This window comes from Bactrocera dorsalis, chromosome 1 (assembly GCF_023373825.1).
Source record: "Bactrocera dorsalis isolate Fly_Bdor chromosome 1, ASM2337382v1, whole genome shotgun sequence".
In the NCBI taxonomy this organism is placed as follows: domain Eukaryota; kingdom Metazoa; phylum Arthropoda; class Insecta; order Diptera; family Tephritidae; genus Bactrocera; species Bactrocera dorsalis.
In genome coordinates, this window is record NC_064303.1 from 112,248,240 (window position 1) to 112,269,917 (window position 21,678).

The 21,678-nt window shown below is 37.0% G+C and overlaps 1 protein-coding gene across 2 annotated transcripts in view; it reads left to right on the forward strand.

The window, feature by feature from the left end:
• Nucleotides 1-9,706: 9,706 nt before the first annotated feature.
• Nucleotides 9,707-21,678, forward strand: part of LOC105230759 (ATP-binding cassette sub-family G member 1) — a 51,767-nt gene continuing 39,795 nt past the window's right edge. The window contains exon 1 of one of the 2 annotated variants that reach the window (XM_049461400.1): nt 9,707-9,870. The gene's annotated coding sequence lies outside the window, so the exon portion shown is untranslated. Of the gene's footprint in view, nt 9,871-13,701; nt 14,899-21,678 lie in introns of those variants that run through there. The other variant, XM_049461393.1, reaches the window with a different exon arrangement.

The following is a 21,678-nucleotide window of genomic DNA, read 5'->3' on the forward strand; positions in this document are numbered from 1 at the left end:
TGGTTTCAAATAATTAAACTTTGAAAATAAAAAATCGATTAAAATAAATTAAAAGGCGTTGTCTATATCGGCATCGTTTATCGGAATTGACATTAAAAAAAGTGAAATACAATAAACAAGTGTGTCAAATATTTCATAACTCAAACGTAAGTATTTTCTCAATTAAAAAATAATTATTATAATTATACATATGCACAAATATATATCGGCAAATATGTATCCAAACATAGCGTAAAACTAGTAAATTGACTCAGGCACTTAACAACAAATACCTCACAAAGTATTAATCATTTTCTTTAGTAAGAAGTTTTCATTGGTAAATAGCAAAACAATCACACAGACTTTATGACAAGCACACTTAATAACACAAAAACAATAGGAAAATGCATGTCAAGTGTTAAGTGTTGAGTGCAAATGTCTGTATGTATTAGTAAGCACCTATTGGCCAGAGCAGCGACTGACATCCAATTACATGCCGATCTTCAATTGAGCACAAATTTCCATTGGACTCGTATCGCATTTCCATTGCCAGCATTTTCACTGTTGCCATTTTCCAATGCACTCAGAAGTCCCCGAACAATGCGCATAAGTCACGTCCGCGCTGGACTTTGAGACCGCTCGTGTACGAGTGCAAGTGCACCTAAGTTGCACCTGAATGCACTCCACACACGACGTACTTCGATGAACGTAACAAATACTGCCTTACGCACACACGCACATAAGTATTGTGAGTGTGTATGACCATGTGTCTGTGTTGTTGATTGTCATACAAGTAAAGTGTGTGCAACATGCTGCAATGAACGGTTCTTTGCAATTGCTTTTGATTTTCTTAACCTCTTTTCGGTTTACTTTGCTCTTTTTGGAACTCAGAACACGCGCACACCTACACACACACACACGCGCGTCTAATGCAGTTGCAGTTCATTTTACTTAACCCTTGGCGCTTAGGTGCATAAACAAGGGCAGAGGGGCACAGAGAGACAACACCCGAACCCACATGTATAATTGGTCAGCGAGAATTTCGTTTTGGGCGTATTCGCGTCTATATGTTTGCTTGAAGACAAATTCATATACATATACACACTTGTAAATAGGTTAACATGCAATTTGCTAATTTCATTCCCCTGTGAGCGGCACCCGAAATTTGTGTGTGACACAACAAGCTGAAAGGTGTCAAATGTGACAGCAAGTACACTGCAAATATTTCGGAACATTTTTGGTAAAAGAAAACACGGCTACAATGGAAGAGGGAGTCTGTTTCGGGGTGAAATTAAATGCTTCAGCATCCAGCATCGCTGAACCCGAGTATTACCTAGAAGCTTTTGAAGGCTGACAAAATGTTCGAAGAGTCAACAGTATCTCCAAGTAGCCATGAACATAGAAATTTCAGCTTTCCTAGTAACCAAATAACTCAACTGCTTGCTCTTTACTTTTATAAAAATCCTTAGTTCTGCCAAATCAATCTGAATCTACCTCAGCACAGCTGAAGCCCACACATTTATAAATAACCTGCTTGAAGTCAGAGTAATTTACCGCGTTAGTTCTATATTTACGGAAATATATTTACAGAATAAGAACCACATTGCATACAGCCCCCTCCTAACACTAAGAGATTATCGCCACTATCTTGTTGTCGTCCTTCCTACTCGTTTCTATTTGCTTACAATATTATTTACAGTGCAGTAAAAGTCGAAAGACCGCAATTGCCAATAGTTCACATTCAATGCGATATCGTGTAATTCAAAACCTTAATTACCAACTAAATTACTTTGCACTCGGTATCGTTTTAATCCGCTTACACGGCTCGTTTGTTCATTTAATTGATGGAAAACAGACATATGTTACCTAAATTTATATACATACATATACTACCGAGTGTTCGAGTGCACTGAGCCATAAATTTTTATTGACAACTGTTGATTTTTATTGTAAGCGGGACTACCTCACTTATCAAGCTATTCTACTTCCTTATGGTCACAATGGAGTGAAAGAGAAGTAGAGAACCCGTTATTATAACTGTTTTCTCACGAATTTAGATAGCTTTACCATTCAATTTTGACAAGAAGATGACGCAGTCCTTCTCCAGTAATGGCAGCTAATGTGATTTCAACCGATTTATATGAACACATAGCGGTAGCGTTGACCGTGTAATATCTGTGAAATATTTTATGAAATTATATACATATTCTCCATTTTGATCCAATATCTTTTGCCATCTTTCATTCCAACACCATACAATTTCTGATCTTTGCCGGCAAAAAACTGGTCCAAGTGGTTTGGCACTCTGATTTGAGCTGAAGGATATTCTAACAAAAAATTTGCATCGACGGAAATAAGTATTAGTCTGAAGTTTCCAAGCGTGGAGAATATGATGGGTGTGTTAACACAAATTATTCAAACTGCAAAAGCTTTTGACGAGTCATAAAACTTGTATGAGATCTCGAGTTACAGTATTCCGTTAAAACACTACACCTTTTCACTCATCAGAAGAGGTCAGCTGACTGTTTGAGCGCTTCACTCAATTTGTCCAGCTGATCAAAATACACTTCAGAGATAATCATGGTATCGTCAAGCAAAAGCTCGAAGTAAGCGATACTTTTGAAACCCAACCAAACTGACATTATAATATATTTTCGTGACCATTAGCCTTCGAAGTGGTATTAGCTGGAACAACCCTTTTACACCATGATCGCTTGCGTTTTATATTCAAGTAAACAACTCACCCACAACAACGGGATTCAAAACTTGATTACTTCTTTGACGTTTGATAAGCAAAACATAGTCGTTGATGCGGCCAATCAAATTTTGTTCTGTAAGAACATAAAGAATCCATATGCCAAACTCTAAAATTAATTGCAAACCTTGCATGTGCTTACAAACGGTCGCGTTAGACAAATTTGGCCCTTCAGCAATCTCTCGAGTTGTTTATTTTAACAACATTGAAATGAAGAGTTCTTCTAGTGTCACAACTAAGCTGCTTATTAAAAATTCTGTCAGTACAAGCGTAAACTTTATCTGGCTATTAATTCAACAGATGTCAAGACTGAACCGTTAACAACAAAAAAACCACAAACTGAAGAATACAAGAGTAGAAAAGCCTGTACATACATATGCATGTATAACATTAGCTCGAACTTTTAAGTTTTCAAGAACTTATTTGTGCGAAGAAAATGTTGTCAAGAACGATATGCATTCACTATTTAGGTCAAAACCAGTCTCTTACCACAGTTAGACGTTTGAAGGGAGCAGCTCTACTCATCTCATTGTGTTTTGTATGATCAGATATAACTAAATCCACGGAAACCAAGCAATTATATATACAGTTGAACTTCCCTAACTCGAATCACCATAATTCACAAAAAAAAATCGCCATTAGCAACAACTCGGAGAGTGTTCAAATTATAGCTTGTACAAGAACTGCAGTCGTTCGATCTTCCTAAGCGACATCGCTTCGCTTTATAAGCTCTTAAAAAATTCCAAGAAAATCCGACTTTATCGAGAGATACTTTGTGCAGTAATAAGACCCATTTCTGGCTCATTGCGTACCTAAAGCCGAATTTCCGCATTTGGGACGAAGAGCAAACTGAAAAGATTCAAGAGCTGCCATTTCATCCAGAAAGCACAATTTTTTGATGTGGTCATTCCTAATCGGGTTGTGTAAGTTGCTGATCGACATATTCGACAAAATGTTTGTTAGGAAAACGGAAATCATTACATATATGTAATTTATAGGAGTTGGGGGTAGTATCGACCCGATTTGATCTTATTTTACTAATAAAATTTTCTCTTAGATTCATTAAGGTACCTCACATACTGACACCAATCATATGAAGAAAGGTCACCCGGAAGTTTTACTATACAATACATATATGTACATATTTTAGTTATATGGGGGCTAGGTCCAGTTTTTGACCAAGTTTATCAATTTTAGGCACGAAAACATACTGTTATCAGCAAAACTCGTCCTCTCGTTTTCATAGAGATTAGTCACATATTTGCCGATATATGCGGAATAAAATCGATTTGTAAGGTATATGGGAGCTGAGGGAAGTAGGGACATGATTCAACCCATTTTTGACACACAGACATACCATTGTCAGAAAAGGATTATACTTGAATTTAAATTATATATTTCACACATTGAGCGATATTTTCGATCAAAAGTAAACTTTAGGTACTGGTGTCCAAATATTCGGTACCTAGGCCTTCAGCAATTTTAGGGGGATTTGAACAATCTTTTGTCATAAGGTGGCATACTCTAAAGGGATTATTAGTGGAAAGTTTCATCCCTTTATATTAATTTCTTCTTGATTTGTATATACGGAAGGTGAAAGAGTCAAATGAAATTTAAAATTGTTTTGTGGGCTTCACAAACTTTTCGAACACGAAAGGTTGTATTTTCGCAGCTAATCTTTGCCTTCTCGCCGATTAAAAAGTATTATAACAATGAAGTAAGTTCGCACACACACACATACATGCATTCGTACTTGCATGTATGTTTTTGATTGTCGCCGCTGGGTTTTTGTTGCCTTCGGCAGCGCTTCGCATGTGTGACTATTTGATAAGCGAGTTGACAAGTGTTCGTTTTAATGCCGTTTAATCGCGATAATCGTTGCTACTTAGCTTAAAACAATAGTACATGACTTTGTGAATGTTTGCAACGTCATTTCGTCTCTTTTGTTGTTATCATTAAGTGTTTCATTGTTCGTATGTACTCGTTGTCGTGTTGCAATAACAAAGCATTTGTTAGTTGATTGTTAATAAAACGCTTAACAACACTAACTGATAACGGCGCTAGGCATTATTGTAAATTACTATTGAGCAAATAATTGGTGAATATTGATTTGAACTTGATTACTTTATATAAATACGTGTATTAGTGTCAATTACTGAGTGTAATATCTGATTATGGCAATTAATATGAAGATATAGAGTCTTTGTCAGATTGAAGATAATTTTGGAAAAAAACTATTAAAATGCAAAGAAATTATCTTTTCATGAAAATAATTGGTTAAATTCTGATTTTTCATGAAAATATAATTAAAATTTTTTTTTTAAACAACTATAATGTACAGTATGTATATAGACTTCAAACATTTTTATAGAACTTTTAAGTTATTTTAGAGGTTAGGTTTTCGTCTTCTTCCGCTGGCGCCCTTCAAGCGTGCTGAAATTCGATTTTCAAGCGTTTAAACTGCTTATGATTGTTACTATATTATGTAACGGTTTTTATTTTCTTCTTGAATTTTCCGTCACAAAGGCATTGAGCAGCATGAGGTATCCTAAATCATTCACTTAATCACCGGTAGTCTGCTAGAAACTCAGGTGTTTTATAATGGAAATTATCTTTATGAACTTAAATCAGCTGATGCAGAGTTGGCTAATTTTTAGCATACACGATTCCACGATCAAAGCATGTGCGAGAGTTATAAATCTTATCTCGGTTTAGCCAAAATCCTAATCGTTTGAATACGACTTCGATTATGTTAGAATGCTCGTATTTCTGCAAATAATCCAGATAGAATGCTACTGTATCCAAGTGAGTCACAGTCGGACGCCAATAAACACATTATCTGCATTTAGTAGGAAACACTTTATCGGAATACTTATACGTATAAATACAACCATACATACCTACATACATGTCAGTTGGGAATTCAGCTTTGAGCTCTAAATTGGCTATTGGAATTTGTAGATTATACAAATCTTATATTTTTCTTATAAATCTATTTATAATTGTGAGGCTAATGAATATTTATATTCAAATAAATAAATCGCATAAATTTTAGTGCAAATTTATTTTACTGTAAACACAAAAACAACGAACGATGACGCAAAACCCCTGGGGACTTCGAGTGCACGCGCACCCAGCTGCTGCAGAGCAATGACTTACAGCGTATGGAGTCTTCAATGCGAATAGTAAAACAGATCGGCATGCAAATCTAGGAATAATGACTACTCTCTGGCTGCTGCGTTTTGCTAATGTAATGTATTCGGTCGCATGAATACGGAAATAAATGTTGAATTCTGTAGAAAGTGCTAGCTAGGATCTAACTAGTATGGATGAAGAGAGTTTAAACTTATTCTAGAGAGGATCATAGGTGATTTTGGGTAACTAGGGGCTATAATACCCCGCAAATATTTTACAAAAGATTCATCAGTTTATATGTCAGCTATATGCAAGAATAGTCCGATATCGTTCGTTCCTACATATGAGCAGCTGCTTGAAGAGAAAAGATGGTGTACAAAATTTCTGATCAATATCTTAAAAACTGAGGAACAAACACAAACACAATACACAAACAAACAGAGGGACATGGCTGAATCGACACATCTCGTCATTCTGATCATTTATATTTATGTATACATATATTGTGAAAATGTATTTCAAACGAAAAACATTTAGTAATTCATCGATATTTAGTTTTTCGCCTTCAAAGTAATCCGCTTTTTGGGATGGCCTTCAACTCCTTCAGCGAAAATTTATCTCTGCGATCGACAAAAAACGAATTCCATTTCGATGATAGTTGACTTGTTTGCATGCCAAACTCATAAACCCATGTCTCATCGGCAGTTATGCTCTCCATGAATGTGGGATCGGAATTCGTACGACCAAGCATGTTCAAAGAGACCTATTTATGGTGCTCTCCTTGAAAAAAAAAAATCAACTTAATCACGACGAGTCGAATAATAACCCGTTTCATTCCCAAAATATGTACCAAAATCATTCGAATGAACTTGCGAGAGATATAGAGCTCTCTTACCATCTCTATAACACTTTCCTGACGGACGATTTTCAAGCATCATATAATTCACTTTTTTAACATTTTCATCAGTTGAAGAAGTCGAAGGTCATCCAGAACGAGGCATGTGTTCAACGATATCTCGATCATTTTTGAAGGCTTGCATCACTCGTAGGCTTTAGGACATTTTCGTATCTGTGATTACTCCGAACCTTAAAACACAGCAGTTATGGCATCGCTAGTAAAGATTTTCGGTTGCTTGGATTGTAGAAAAAGTGGACAGTTCACTAGTTCCTGGAGTTCATACTACTAAGACTTCTTCTTCTTCTTAATTGGCGTAGACACCGCTTGTGTGATTATAGCTTTGACTAAGACTATTATTTGTAAAATAGTTTAAAACTAATTGATGTTAAGTGAGGGTACATTAAAAATTCGTACTTTGTCAGATGCATGTCAACTAAGGATATGTAGTCTACTATGATTATAGGCTTTACTAGCTACCGCTAAATGCAAATCGTTGCATTTTCAGTGCAACAATGAATATTTTATTAGCAACTTTGCATGTTTTATATGCATGGTAACAGTATAAAGTTCACATTGATAGTTATTCAGTGCAATAACTGTTGCTTTTCGTTACTTTTACTTAGTTATAAAATAGTACAAAGCAAAAATCTAGGATAGGGCTGCATTTTCCTTAAGCCTAAATTTGTAAAAAGTTGCGAAAGGTGGTGGAATAACAATAGTCTTTTGGTTCTGTTAACATCTCAATAACGATTCTTCAGCTGTGGGCTGTTCTTAAAACTCTCTAATTTCCGTCTCTAATATTTAAAAATATTTACTAAGTAACAAATCGCTATATTGTCATCAAAAATCATTTCTGCTCTAAGTCTAAGCCCTGATTCAGTAAAATTATATTTTCTCACACATGAATGAGCCTTATTACAGGCACGCAACCACATACATACATACGGCCTTAGTTCATATGAACTCAGAACAATATGATATCATTATTATTGATTTATATATTTAAATATGCTTGCATGTAATCAGCAGCAATTTTAAACTACTCGCACTACAGTTTGGCGAGTAATTGGTTTGGGTGCTGATGCACCTAAATATCACACACGCTCGCATGTGTGTCTGTGAGTTTATTAATATTTCTGTTTGACAGCTAAACTTTGCTCCCAATTAAATACTTTGTTTTACTTTAATGTTTGTAATAAATCACTTTTTTCTAATAATTGGAGAAAAAGTTTATATGTAAATATGCTTTGAATAACGATAATTGCTTAACACATTTAGAGTAATAAGTCTGTTATGAAGTAAATTTTTTAGAATTCTCGGCTTCCCGAGAGGCGATGTAAGCGCCTGAGTAAAGATTGAATTTCAAAACTACTTCATAATATCAAAGAAAATAAATCAACCGTAACTGAGGGTTTAGACGAAAACCGTGAAGAGTCGATTCAGTGCCGTTCACAGTAACTCCTACTGACGTATGGAACGACTTTGCGCATTTTACGTCGAGATCTTAAATTAAAGGCGTACAAAACACAGCTTTTGCAAGAACTGAAGTCGATCGACCTTTACATGGACTATTGAAAAATTCCAAGAAGATCAGCCGTTTTCGAGCCAAATTTTGTTCAGCGATAAGGCCCATTTCTGGCTCAATGGTTATGTAAACAGGCAAAATTGCCGCATTTGGGACGAAGAGCATCCTAAAGAGATTCAAGAGCTGTCATTTTATTCATAAAAAACAACGTTTTAGTATGGTTTGTGGGCCGGTGGAATCATCGGTCCAAATTTCTTCAAATAGATGCCGGTGAGAACGTAACCGTCAATTTCGATTGTTATCGCGCCATGATAACCGCCTCTTTGATGCCTGAAATTGAAGCTCACGGTCTCGGCGACATTTGGTTTCTCCAAAACGGCGTCACATCCCACACATTGCGTCAGTTAATGGAGTTATTGAAAGAACACTTCGGTAAGGAGATAATTACACGTTTCGGGCTGGTCATTTGAGCACCAAGATCGTGTGATATCATACCGTTATTTTTTTTCTGTGAGAATATGTCTTGTATAAAGTCTATGCGGACAAACCCGCTTCGCTTCTAGACTTGGAGCAATCGAACTGTTCGGACTGGACTCAACGGATGGACTCTCTGAGACGTTGCATTGGGAAGAGATAATCCTCAAAGCGAAACAATGTCCTTTCGAATGATAATAAATGTCAACATTAAATTTAAAGCGTATGTGCAATATGGAACCTCGAAATGTATCACCCTTTAAAGTAAACTTCAAAGGATGGAAAAAAACTGTTGGAATCTTAAAATTATTGAAATAGAGATAGCGATCCTTGCTAAGAAAGTTTGACAGCATTTTATATCTCTCCGTTCGTCTATCGAAAAGCATATAGTAATCTATGCCACGTATCATTTTTGACATATTCTCAAACACTACCATTCCTGAGAATAATATTCTACCATTATATGTACAGCCAGAATGATGTAGCGTATTCTTCAAGCCCTTGAACGAAATCTGTCAAATATAAACAGAAATATTAAAAAAAAAAAACACAATTAACCTTTAAAACTCCTCTTTGAACTTAGTTATCTTCAAGTAGGGCGGCTTTAGCCGTAGATAAGAAACACATCTATATTTTAGAATGATTTCACTGCCAGTTTATGACTAAATAAATAGAACAAAGTTTCAAATCTTAGTTAAAATGAGGAAGCGTTGCAAAAATAGCAAAAAATAAGAAAACACAGTTTACTTCGCTCTCTTTCCGTATGAAAAGTCTCCACAGCGCCAAGATAAGGCCGCCAGTGCGCGCTCTCGAGTGCTGCAATGGCACACGCTAGTCAACCGCTGAGTGCACATGCACCGGACTTTCTTAAAGCACGAGCAACATGTAATTTAATAATCTACTTGCTGGTTGCTGCTTCTAGTTTTGCGAAAGCAGACACAGATGGTCTGCAGTCAATGAATCGAATCAGTTGCTTTGTTTTTCAAGTTGCTCAATAGTGATTTTCTGAATGTAAATAAATAAACAAATCGGAATACGCGTGTGTGCCAATAAAGTTTTACGTAAAAGCGGGAAATATTAAAAGAAATATTTTTTCACATACTGGTATGTACATAAGTATGTATGTTGACTCATCATTTAGCATAGCCATAAATACTTGTGGTCAGAACATAGCAGGTATTTATTAGGAAATACCTCTAGTGGCAAGAATTTAATTGCACAATAATGCTTGCTCTCCAAATAAATCTCTCTAATTAAAAGCGAGCAAAATAGTGTTGATCAAAAGCTGTGTGCTAATCGCTTGTGGAGTAGAGTACAATTGCACTTAAAATGTATTTTCAGCCGACAATGTCATAAGAAGATTTTTAGTTATGCCTTAGGAAAGTGAAAAAATTTTAATTTTATAATTAATCGACTTAGGCTTTCGCTATAAAGAAAAACACACAGGTAAGTAAAGATAAAGAGTGTGCTATCTTTTATTTCGAACAACTTGGAAGCGATAGAGTTGGTTACTTGTGGCTTGGAAATGTTAGCTTAGTGTAAGTCCAAGGAGCGAGCACTCCATTTCTTGCCTTTTATGGAACTAAAAACCCCGCCTACATAGTTTGAAAGTGATACTTCCGCTTTCTTAAGATCTCAGAAGTCCTCAAGTAAGCGAAATGGCTGCATATTTTTGTTTCTGAGTGACTAAATTGTTGTGAAGAGTGCACTCTAAATCTAGCAGCAACTAAGTCATTATTTAAATTGAATAAAGTGACTGCAAAATATGCGCAGGCATGCGTGTGAGCTTCGCAAGTGTCTCTAGAATTGAGCATGTGTTTCTGACAGCGAGTAAATTACACACAGCTGCCAACGCTGATTAGATATTGTTCGGTGCAGGTGAACTTAAAAGTCCAAGCAAGCGCCTGCACAGCTCAGCTGCTGAATCTCTGACTGACCAACCGACAACAGTCCGCACGAAATTTGCTGCCGCTCGAAATAACCCGCTCTCGGTGCTCTGCTTCATTGCTCCATAATAAGCAAATAACTGCGCTCTATAGGAACTTAGTATAAATTACATTTTCTATTTATTGTGTTTTTAGTGGAAATACATCGCTTCTTTGCTTCAGCTATTATTTCAATACAGACTTCGGCAGTCAAGCGTATAAATGATAATGTAAACATACTCGTATATACTTGTATATTAAGCTGAGTTTTTAACAATCAAAAAATGATGCGTGTAAATATGTCTAATGTACTAGATATATGGCTTGGCTTACTCGATAGTGTTAGTCCGACTTCTAGTTAGAATTTTGTACTTTCGTACCCGGTTCCAGTTTTAAGACAGTTTTAATGGGGGTCATTAAATGATTGCGAAGTGCAGAAATGAGAGAAAAAATAATTAACTCTTCATGAATCATTTTGATAGCTACATTTACGTACAGGGTGCACGATAATTCACTAGAAAAAGAGTCAGCTTTTAGTATTTGGAGTATTTTTATTGAGTCTCTTTGGCCATACATACATACATACTTTGTTTTTCTGAATAGTTTGCAAAACAGGGTGACATTGTAATGAAATCATGAAGTGTTAAGATAAGATTTTTTCACAGATATATCTAAGGGTGATCCATTTTGAGGTACCTACATTTTACTTTAAGAAAAAAACACAGAACATTCTATGGCATTAATTTTTTGAAAATTATCTCTTTCAAATGTTGGCCGCGGCTATGTATCAGATGGTCCATTCGTTGAGTCCATTCTTTGATGACTCGTTGGAGCATTTCAACTGCTAACTGGCAAATGACACGTGTCATGTTTTACTCCAATGTCTGATTCGAGCGGGAATGTCCGCATAGTTATTCGACTTCACATATAACCACAGAAAATAGTCTAATGGTGTGATTGGTGGCCAGTAGGCTCGATCGAATCGTGAAATTATCTGCTCACCAAAGTGTGCTCTCATTGATTGATGCGATGAGTAAGAAGTGGCGTCGTCTAGTTGAATCCAAATGTAGCCGAGATCAGATGCTTCAATTTCAGGCATGAACTAGTCAATTATCATGGCGCGATAACGGTCGCCATTAACGGTTACCTTCTCACCGGCATCATTTTTGAAGGAATGTGGAACGGTCCACAAACCACACTAAACCGTTATTTTTTCTGAATGAAATTGCAGCTCTTAAATCTCTTCAGGTTTCTCTTCGACAATTTTTGCTGTTTACATACCCAGGAGCCAGAAATGGGTCTCATCGCTGAACAAAATTTGGCTCGAAGGCGTCCGATCTTCTTGGAACTTTTCAAGTGTATTTTGTACACTTTCAATTTACGATATCAACGTAAAATTCGACCAGTCCTTCCATACGTCAGTCCGAGTTGATACGAACGGCGCCGAATCGACACTCCACGGTCTTCGTGTACACTCTCAGCTACGGCTGCTATATTTTCTTCATAACTGACTATAACTTGATACGTCTCATGCTCGAGCTGTCAAAAAAATGCTATTGAAAAAAGTACCTCTACTTGGATCAGCCATTATTATCAAATTAAATTTGTCGAAAGATACTAAGATGATGTTAGCTACTTCCAAATTTAACTTGTGTCTGGCCACAGCGGAATTATCGGAAATTCGAAAGCCGATGTGCTCGCAAGAAATGGCAATCTTATCCAAATCCCATTAGGATGGAAAGGAGCAGGTATTGCTCTGTGGTCAAGCACCCGGGCGCTGGATCTCGCTTAAGTTCAGTAAGAGTTGGTTAACAACCAGCTCTTTTGGGGTTGCGAAAGCCTTGTGGCCCAGAATGGTACCCAAAAGGTTCATGGAGCTACTAGCTCTTAGCAAGGCTCACATCCCAGCAGCGATAGTCGTCCTAACTACACATTATCCTATAGGCACTCGAGCGATGAGGTTAAAGAAAGGAAGAACGCGACTCGTCAAAGCTACAATAAAGAGTATGAAGTGGAAATATCTCTATCTCGACACTTTCTCCTTCACCCTCCAGTTTTCGCCAGACTCAAGTTGAAGCATCTTGATTGCCCTGCTTTCTACGAACCTTGCGAATCGGTATTAGCCAGCTCAATAAATTTGTGGCTGGCGATTTGTAGATGTACGACGGTCTTCTTGATCCGTACTTAGGAGTTATGGGCATCACAACAGACAATCGTTTCTAGCTCTCCAAGTGGGATTATACGCGGTCTCATGAACATCAGCATACTTACTTAACCTAACCTAACCTAACCTAAGATGATAAAAGAATAGACTACGAATAACCAGAGGGAGAGGTTTATAAAAGTTAGTCTTCTATTTAAAAAAAAATAAACCAATTATGAAATAATCATAACTTGACTTCAACCACGATATATTTCCAGTTTCAGTCAACAAAAGCAGATCACTTTATGGTAATCAATCTAGGGAATCTAATTCTGAGCCGCAAAGGTATGTCAAAACCTTAACAAAATTGGTCTAGCAAACAAAACTATTTCCGGACTTCAAGAGGCGCGAAAATTACCACTCAACTCTTCTTACCTCCATAAAGATATCTAAATTAATGGCAAAACATCAAAGCGATAAGAAAATTTGAATTGCTAATCAAATTTACTGTTAAACAACGATAACTGAAAATTTGCAAACCATTTGTCCAATCATCATCATTCCATAATGCTTGTAAAGCGGGCATACAACCACCCAAAAACACGCACACACAAACACAAGCGCAAATGAAACGGTATCAATGCTGGCGCAGGAAATCAATTGAAATGTATACAGAAAATCATTTGAATACAAAGCGAAATGTTTAGCAACATTTGCATCAACACACAACGCACTCTCACACACACACACACACGCGAGCGCACACCTACAGATTTGCAGCAGCTGCTGCTATTCTCCGCGCTTCTCAACAGTAGCGACTGTTTTATATGATTTCGCGTTGGCACTCGAGTCAGTTCTTCTTTGTTGGCGCTACGAAGCAGCAGCAACAGCGGATTTCGCGCGTCGGCGGCGTATAAAATACAGCTAATAAATATAAATGTAGTGTGTACCTAGTCATGCGCGAGTAAAATAGGCGGATTTGGGTTAACGCAGCGACGATTGATAGCGCGCGTCTCGCCAAATCGCTACTTCGGTAGCGCGCTCACAGTCGCTAATAATCGTTAACGACAGCACTCCGCTCAGCGCGCGCTCACACCTACACAACCACTTGCATGTACGTGCTCACCGCTCAGGCCACCCACCGCCAGTCGCACGACCGCAAAGCCAAAGAGACCAACCACAAGAGATACACATCATTCACACAATTCACATCCGCCTTTGTAAGCTGGGAGGCAACGAACCAGCAAGCGAGCACAGACAGACGACAGCGTCGGCAGCACGACGCATCAGCTGAGCCGTACACAGTCTAGCTGTGAACTGTGGTCTTGGGTGGACGCTCTGTGAGCCACTTTTGCTTTTATTTTCAAACAAAATTAAGAATAACAATAGAAACACGGTTGCTGCCGCTTTGTAATCGTCGGTGGCTACCTACCACACCACAAAGAGCTGATGATTCTTCAGTCTGCCAAAGCGCTCGTGTCACGTTGGTGGTGCATGCGAAAAGCATAAAGCGAAGAATGAAAATTTTCTAAAATACAAATAAGTAAATAATTAAATAATAATGCAAATAAGTATATAAATTTGGGTGCTGCTTTGTTGCCATTAAATTAATTTCTGTTTGGCGTTCGGTGCTCGCGAACAGAGACGCGGAAAACGTTGGGCGCGTTTGAAGAAACAAGCAGAAATCATACGTGTGTTGAAATGAATTAATGTGTTCGAAATCATAACAAAAACAATGCAGCGCGTGTGTGTGTGCTCCGCCATAAACTAAACAAATTACGAAAGACGCCAGAAAAGCTGGCGCTCCAACTGAAAATAAGCATATAAATAAAAAAATAAATAAGCCAAGGGCGGCGGAGTGTTGAGTTTACAAACAGTGTGTGCATTTTACATATCGAGATTAGGGCCAAGCGCAGCGAATTCTTCTAAAAGTGTGTTCATTGGAAATAGAATTCGAGCGTTTTGTGTTGAAGTCAACAAGCAATAAAGTGGCGGGCAGCAGAGCTGTGCAAAGAAGTGCTGTTAGATAGTTCCAGCGCGGCGCGGCGGTCACATCAGAGTAAAGTACGTAGTCTCAATAAAACACTAACAAAATTTACATAAATAAATTAAGCAAATGTAACTGTGTGCTGAGCAAGGCAAGCGAACACGAGCGCGTCCAGATACACATGCGAGCGTGAGCGCAGCAAGACAGCTAGACAATTTTTAGAGTCTGACCAGCTGTGTGCTGCCTTCCTCGCGGCCCCCCCGCCAATCAGTCACTGATGGTCTGGCGGAGTATTTATTGTTTACTGACGTCTGATTTGTATATTTGTATATTGCTGAATGCTTACAATGGCTATCGGGAAGGCATATGCATATGTGAGTATGTAGAACTGATGTGCGAAGCTGCGTGCAGCCACTGACTGATTTCTCAACTATGAATGGTATTTTTAGAGAACATATGAAGGGAAAATAAAATTATATTCTTTCAACATATTTTTTCAAGCGCTTATAGCGAGGGCATACAGATCTAAAATGACTAAATTTTTACATTCACGCAGAAGTCAACTTACAGAAACGTTCTTTATATTTTCATTTGCTGCTCCCTTTCTTGCACTGGTGGTGGTAAGGTGAAAAATAGCAAGAAAATATGAACAACACGCAAGCAACAACACATATAGTCACACAATAATAAAAACAAAAACAGTTGCAACAGACCTGCAGGCCCCCTTATTTGCCATAACAACCACCCCGTGTGAGGCGCCCGGAAAAACCTGGCCAAGGTGCGACTCATAGACAAACTCGCTGCAACTAACATCCCTTCACAAGTCATGTCACTGCGTATACCCTCTAGTCACCCCATAATATTCAATTTCGCGTGCATGTGTGTGTGTGTGAAGATTGCAGCCGAGTGCATTAGCGCGTTGCTTATCAGCTGTTGGTAACAAAGTTCTTTGACAAATTGGAAGCATATTTTGGGGTAAAGAAGAAAGCATACAGCAGCTTGAAGCCCAAAGCAAATAAAATCTAACAAAATAGACGAAGTTTTAAGTCTAATTCCTTCTTTACTACTTCGGATACACAATTATCTTATTATTATTTTATATACTCTGTTTTCGTTGTTGTTATAGCGGAGTGAAACATCATTGTATTCTCTTCGCTTTCGCTTTCACTGCTTGCTTTACATTCAAATGCATATCATTGATTAAGAGAGCTTAAGCGTAGATTGTAATGTGAGTGGATAAATGTTGAATTTGAGAGCGTCTTACAAAGAATATTACATGTGGGATGCTGCATGGTATTGAGTACAAAATGCAATTTAGTTATATTGTTAATAGCACGGCTACTCTCTACCGGTTATAATATGAAATCGAGAGTGAAAACTCTCATTTTTGTTAAACATATCAAAATTGTATAAACATATTTCGGTTAGTCAAGTAGAGTGTATTTATTTCATTCTTTAAATTCTTTTTATTTATATACACTAATAATATTCAAAAAAGTCAGATTCGAAAATTTGATTCATACTCGGTATTTAGCATTGTACTGCGGCTGCGCTTCCTTATTTTGTATGTGACAGAGATGCCAACCTTGCCCTAATTATGATTCGCAAAACTTCATTATTTGTGCTGAAAAATCCCCCTATGACTTTAATCTATCCTTTGACTTTAATGCCCGGTAAAGTAGTATGAGGTTTCGTATTTTCTTGTTTCGAGTAGCGATATCGAGCTGTTATTTGTTAAATAACTTCTAACCAATTGATGGGTTAACAATATTGACTTCGAAGTTCTCGTCTAGGTTAGGTTAGATTTGTTAAGGGATTACAGGAGTTTCCTCGGAATTTTCAACAATTTTTTTCTCATATAAAAATTAAATATTTTATTCGAATTTTTTATTGCTACAAACATACACTATTAGGAAAGAAATTCTGATTTTTGAAAAAAAAAAATATTTTATCTCAAAGATCTTTGTAAAATTTCATTAAGATTGGTTGAGTAGTTTTCGAGAAATCTTACCAACCGACTTCAAAACACGGTTTCGAGAAAAACGCGTTTAAAGTCGGCACACTTAGCCTAGCTAGCCTCGAGCAAACAAGTTCTCAAGACTGCATCTCGGAAACTATTACTCGGATCAACTTGAAAATTTAGGTCAATATTCTATTCTATTGTTGTAAAATTTAATAAGGCAATAAAAAAATTCGATTTTTTGAAACCCGTAATCCCCATTGTCTGTTGTGATGTCCTAGGTATGGATCATAGAGCCTAACACAAATAAAGTGAGGCATCTCAGTTCACCGCGCAAAAGTAATGATTTTCATGAAATGCCAAAATAAGGGCTCAGACATCTTATGTGTAGCATGGGATGACCGATTCGTTTAATGGTTGCGTTCGAACTGAACTCTTCTTTATTTTTCTCTACACTTTCATGTCGCCAGTTACAAGTTTAAAAACTCAGGGTTCCTTATTCGAGTAACATTAAAATAAGGTATGATACATATTCAAAAGTACATCAGGGTTGCTTATTGGAGTAACATTAAAATAAGGTATGATACAAATTCAATAGTACAACAGGATTGCTTATTCAAGTAACATTAAAATAAGGTAACGATACAACATAATACAGTAACCATATTTATATTGCTACAATTCGGCCGTCCTGACCATGAGATCACCTGATCTCAAGTGACTGACTAGACTTCGCGTCCTTTGAACCATGGTTTTATATTTCCAACTGCCCATACCCCGTGGTATGGGACTCGAGACTGTTGAAACCCGTCGACATCTCTAAGTAAGTAACGATCGTTTCGTAAAACCTTTTCAATACAATACGGTCCCTTAAATTTAGGAATCAGTTTTTTAGACACCCCTACGTGAGAATCGAAATTTTTTATAACCACATAATCTCCCTTTACATATTTTCTTGGCGCTCGCCTTTTTTTATTAACAAATTTTGTATTATACTGTTGCAACTGTTCTTGTTTTACACTCGCCTTCTCACGAATATCCTGCAAAATTCGATTTTCACATGACTTATCAACTTCTCTTAAGTTTTCTTTCAGCGAATCAACAACTTCACCTCTTTGATTTACACCGAATAACATTACGCTCGGGTGCTCCCCGGTTGTCCTATGTATCGTGTTATTTAAAGCATGCTCTATACTTTCTATTACCGCATTCAAGTTGTATCGTTTATCTGTATTTAACATTTTTGATATCATTGGCCCCAAACTCCTATTTACCCGCTCTACCTGACCATTTGCCTGTGGAGAACCTGTAGCGATCTTAATATGCTGAACCGAGTTTTGTTCTAAAAATTCTTTAAATTCACCAGATGTAAAACAACTTCCTCTATCAGACACAATGCATTTAGGACGACTGTAAATCCGGAAATAACTTTGCAACGCTTGAATCGCTTCTCTAGTATTTGTTGTTTTGGTAGGGTAAAGTCTGACAAATTTTGTAAATGCATCAATGACGACAAAAATGTGTTTCGTTTTTAATGAGTTATCAATCGGACCGAAGTGGTCAATGTGAACAACTTCGAAGGGAATTCTTCCTTTTGGAATGCTATGTAAAAAACCCTCCTGCGCCCCACTTTTGGAAGAGAATACAATACATTTCAAGCAATTTTTTATGTGTCTATCAACCTTTTCTCTCAACTTAGGGAACCAATAGCTTTTCGATATTAATTCTACTACTTTATCTATTCCAACATGGCCAACCTCGTCATGATATTTGTAAATTACATTACCCTCCATATCTTGTGGAACACAAAATAAAACTCTGCCATCATTTTTTTTTCTGTACAAAACCCCATTTCTCATCTCAAATAATTTATGTTCTTTTTCTTCTAATAGTCTTTTCCACTTTTTTAAATTCTCATCTCTTCCTTGACATATAATCAAATTTTCTTCAAAGGTATTTGTTTCTACTACTAGAATATTACTGGACCGACTTAGAGCATCAACATGCTGCATGTGTTTTCCCGCTCGATGCTCCAACGTATAATTGAAGTTTTGTAATTCTAAAGCCCATCGTGCTATTCTAGGGTTAAGTTCTTTTTTATTCAATGTAAGTGCAAGTGAATTACAATCTGTTATGATCTTGAAGGGTTTTCCTTGAAGGTACACACGAAATCGTTTCAAAGCACTAACTATTGCTAAAGCTTCCAACTCGAAGCTGTGATATCGTGACTCTGCTTCTGTAGTTCTTTTCGAAAAATAAAAAATTGGGTGCATCTTTCCATCTTCTTTCCGTTGCAATAAAATAGCCCCTAACCCTATCGAACTTGCATCACAATGTAACTCGGTGTAATCATTCGGATCATACAACGCAAGTACCGGGGCGCCTAGCAGTTTAGATTTCAAAAGCTCAAAGCATTCTAATTCTTTTGCCCCAAACGAAAATATCTTTTCCTTTTTTGTCAAGTCGAACAGAGGCTTTGCCAGAACAGAAAAATCCTTCACAAACCTCCTGAAATACGAACACAAACCTATGAAACTTTGTACTGTATGAACGTTTTTTGGCACCGGAAAATTTTTTATCGCTTCTAGTCCTTTGTCATCCGCCCTTATTCCTTCACCGTCAACAATATAACCCAAATAATTCACGCTTGTTTGTAGAAATTCACACTTGTCTAACCTTAATTCAAGTTTATTTTGAGTTATCTTATTTAATACTTTTTCTAGAATTTGGAAATGGTTCTCTAAATTTTCGGTTGCAATCATGATATCGTCTAAATACACTATAACTTCTCCTTCTTTTATCATTTCTGCAAATATTTTGTGTATAAACCTTTGAAACATCGATGGTGCATTTTTAAGTCCAAAAGGCATTCTCGTGAATTCAAACTGGCCCAACGGAGTCACAAAAGACGTATATCTCTCTGATTCTGGATGCATATAAACATGAAAAAACCCATTCTTAAGATCAAGCTTTGTGAATATTTTCTTTTTCGCTAACCGGTCTAACAAGTCATCAATTAATGGAATCGGATAATTATCTTTCGCGGTTACTTTATTCAACGTCCGGTAATCTACACACATTCTAAGATCTCCCGTTTTTTTTTTTACTAATACAATCGGCGACGCATATTCGGACTCGCTTGGTTTGATATATCCCTTTGCTAAATACTCATCTATCAACTTTTGCAACTCCCCTTTTTCTACATACGATAATCGCCGCGGGGAATAATGAAAAGGTTTTATGTTTTCTAATACGAGTCTCATGTTACACTTTACCAATGGTTCATCAGGACGTTCGGCCTGTACATACAGTTTTGTAAATATTTTATTTAATTTTGTACAAATTGAATGTGATATATTTTTTCCCACATTCAGACTTAGTTCTTTCCCTTTATCAAAATCAATAAGCATTAACCATCTTATATTTCTAGAGCTTTCATTATTTTCACTATTACTTTCCACTTCATTAATTTGATCTAATTTCTTATCACCCAATTTTTTAATTTCATCAACAATACAATTTGTAACCATATTTGCTTTACATCGACTATCACTCAAATTATTTTTCCGATCAATTATCTCTTTTCTTTTATTCACATCAGTTAACGTTTTATTTCTATTTGCATCAACTATCATTTTCCTATCATTTGTTTCGTCAACAATACACTCAGTTTTATTTATATCACCCACTTTTGTTTTTCTATCATTTGTTTCACTTAACGTAACTATACACTTTTCTACTTTACAATTTTTGTTACAATCTTTTTTGAACCCGCCCACTTTAGGTTTACCTTCATCGTTTACGCTTGCATATTCAACACTGTTATCATCAACACTCTTTTTTAACTTAATTAATGTATTCTCTTTGATCTCATCCTTGCATATCAAAACTAAATTACTTGCTTTGAAAAAGTCTCTACCCAAAACTACGTCATACCCCATAGTCTCATCGGCCACTACGATCAAATTTATATTGACAAATTTATTTTCAAAACAAACATTACAATTAAATTCACCAAACATTTCTAATTTACTTTTATTTAAACCAAAATATGGAATACAAACTGAAAAATTATCATTAAATTCAATAGTATCTGGTAAGGACGATCGTTTTACAAAACTTATTGGGCTTCCTGAGTCTATGAGGCATTCTAAAGATAAAATACATTTAGTATTATTACTTACAATAAACTTTAAATATCTTACGTATGGGCTCTCATCTGCACGGTTGTTTTGAATCCTCGTTGGACACGTAGCGACTTTATGTTCCATGCTGCCACACCCATAACACGCCCCAACCTCTCGCTTCGGCTTCCGACATGCCACGGCCATGTGTCCAAATGAGTTGCAGTTGAAACATCTGACATTAGTGCGAGGCATCTGCATCGAGTCACGTTTCAATTCAACTCTCCCGAACGCCTGCAGAAGCTGCACTCTTGTAGTGTAGCATTGGATATATGCCTGATTCCGTAACTGCTCGTCCGGCATACCCTCGACAATATGGTCAATCAGCTCGCATTCATCCATATTCAACGGATCTGACAGTAAAACTTTTTCATTGTAGTATTTTTGGAAGGTTTCGCCAACCGACCACTTGCGCGCTTCAAACTGTTTTCGCAGCAACAATTTGTTGTGTGTTGGTGCAAACACCGCTTGCATTTCTGCAACAAGGCTGTCTATATTTTCGGTGATAAACAGAGGCCTCGCGTGCAGCCACACTCTTGCACTACCTTTCAACTTGCTTATCATTACAGCGCGCAGCGCGCTATGATCAAGGTTAAAAACTTTTCCAGCACTTCTTAACTGTTGAATCCATATGTTGAAATTCGGCCCACCTTCGTATTCTGGTAACAGATCTTTTACCATCTCCAAAGGTATAGCACCGACACTCCTTACCG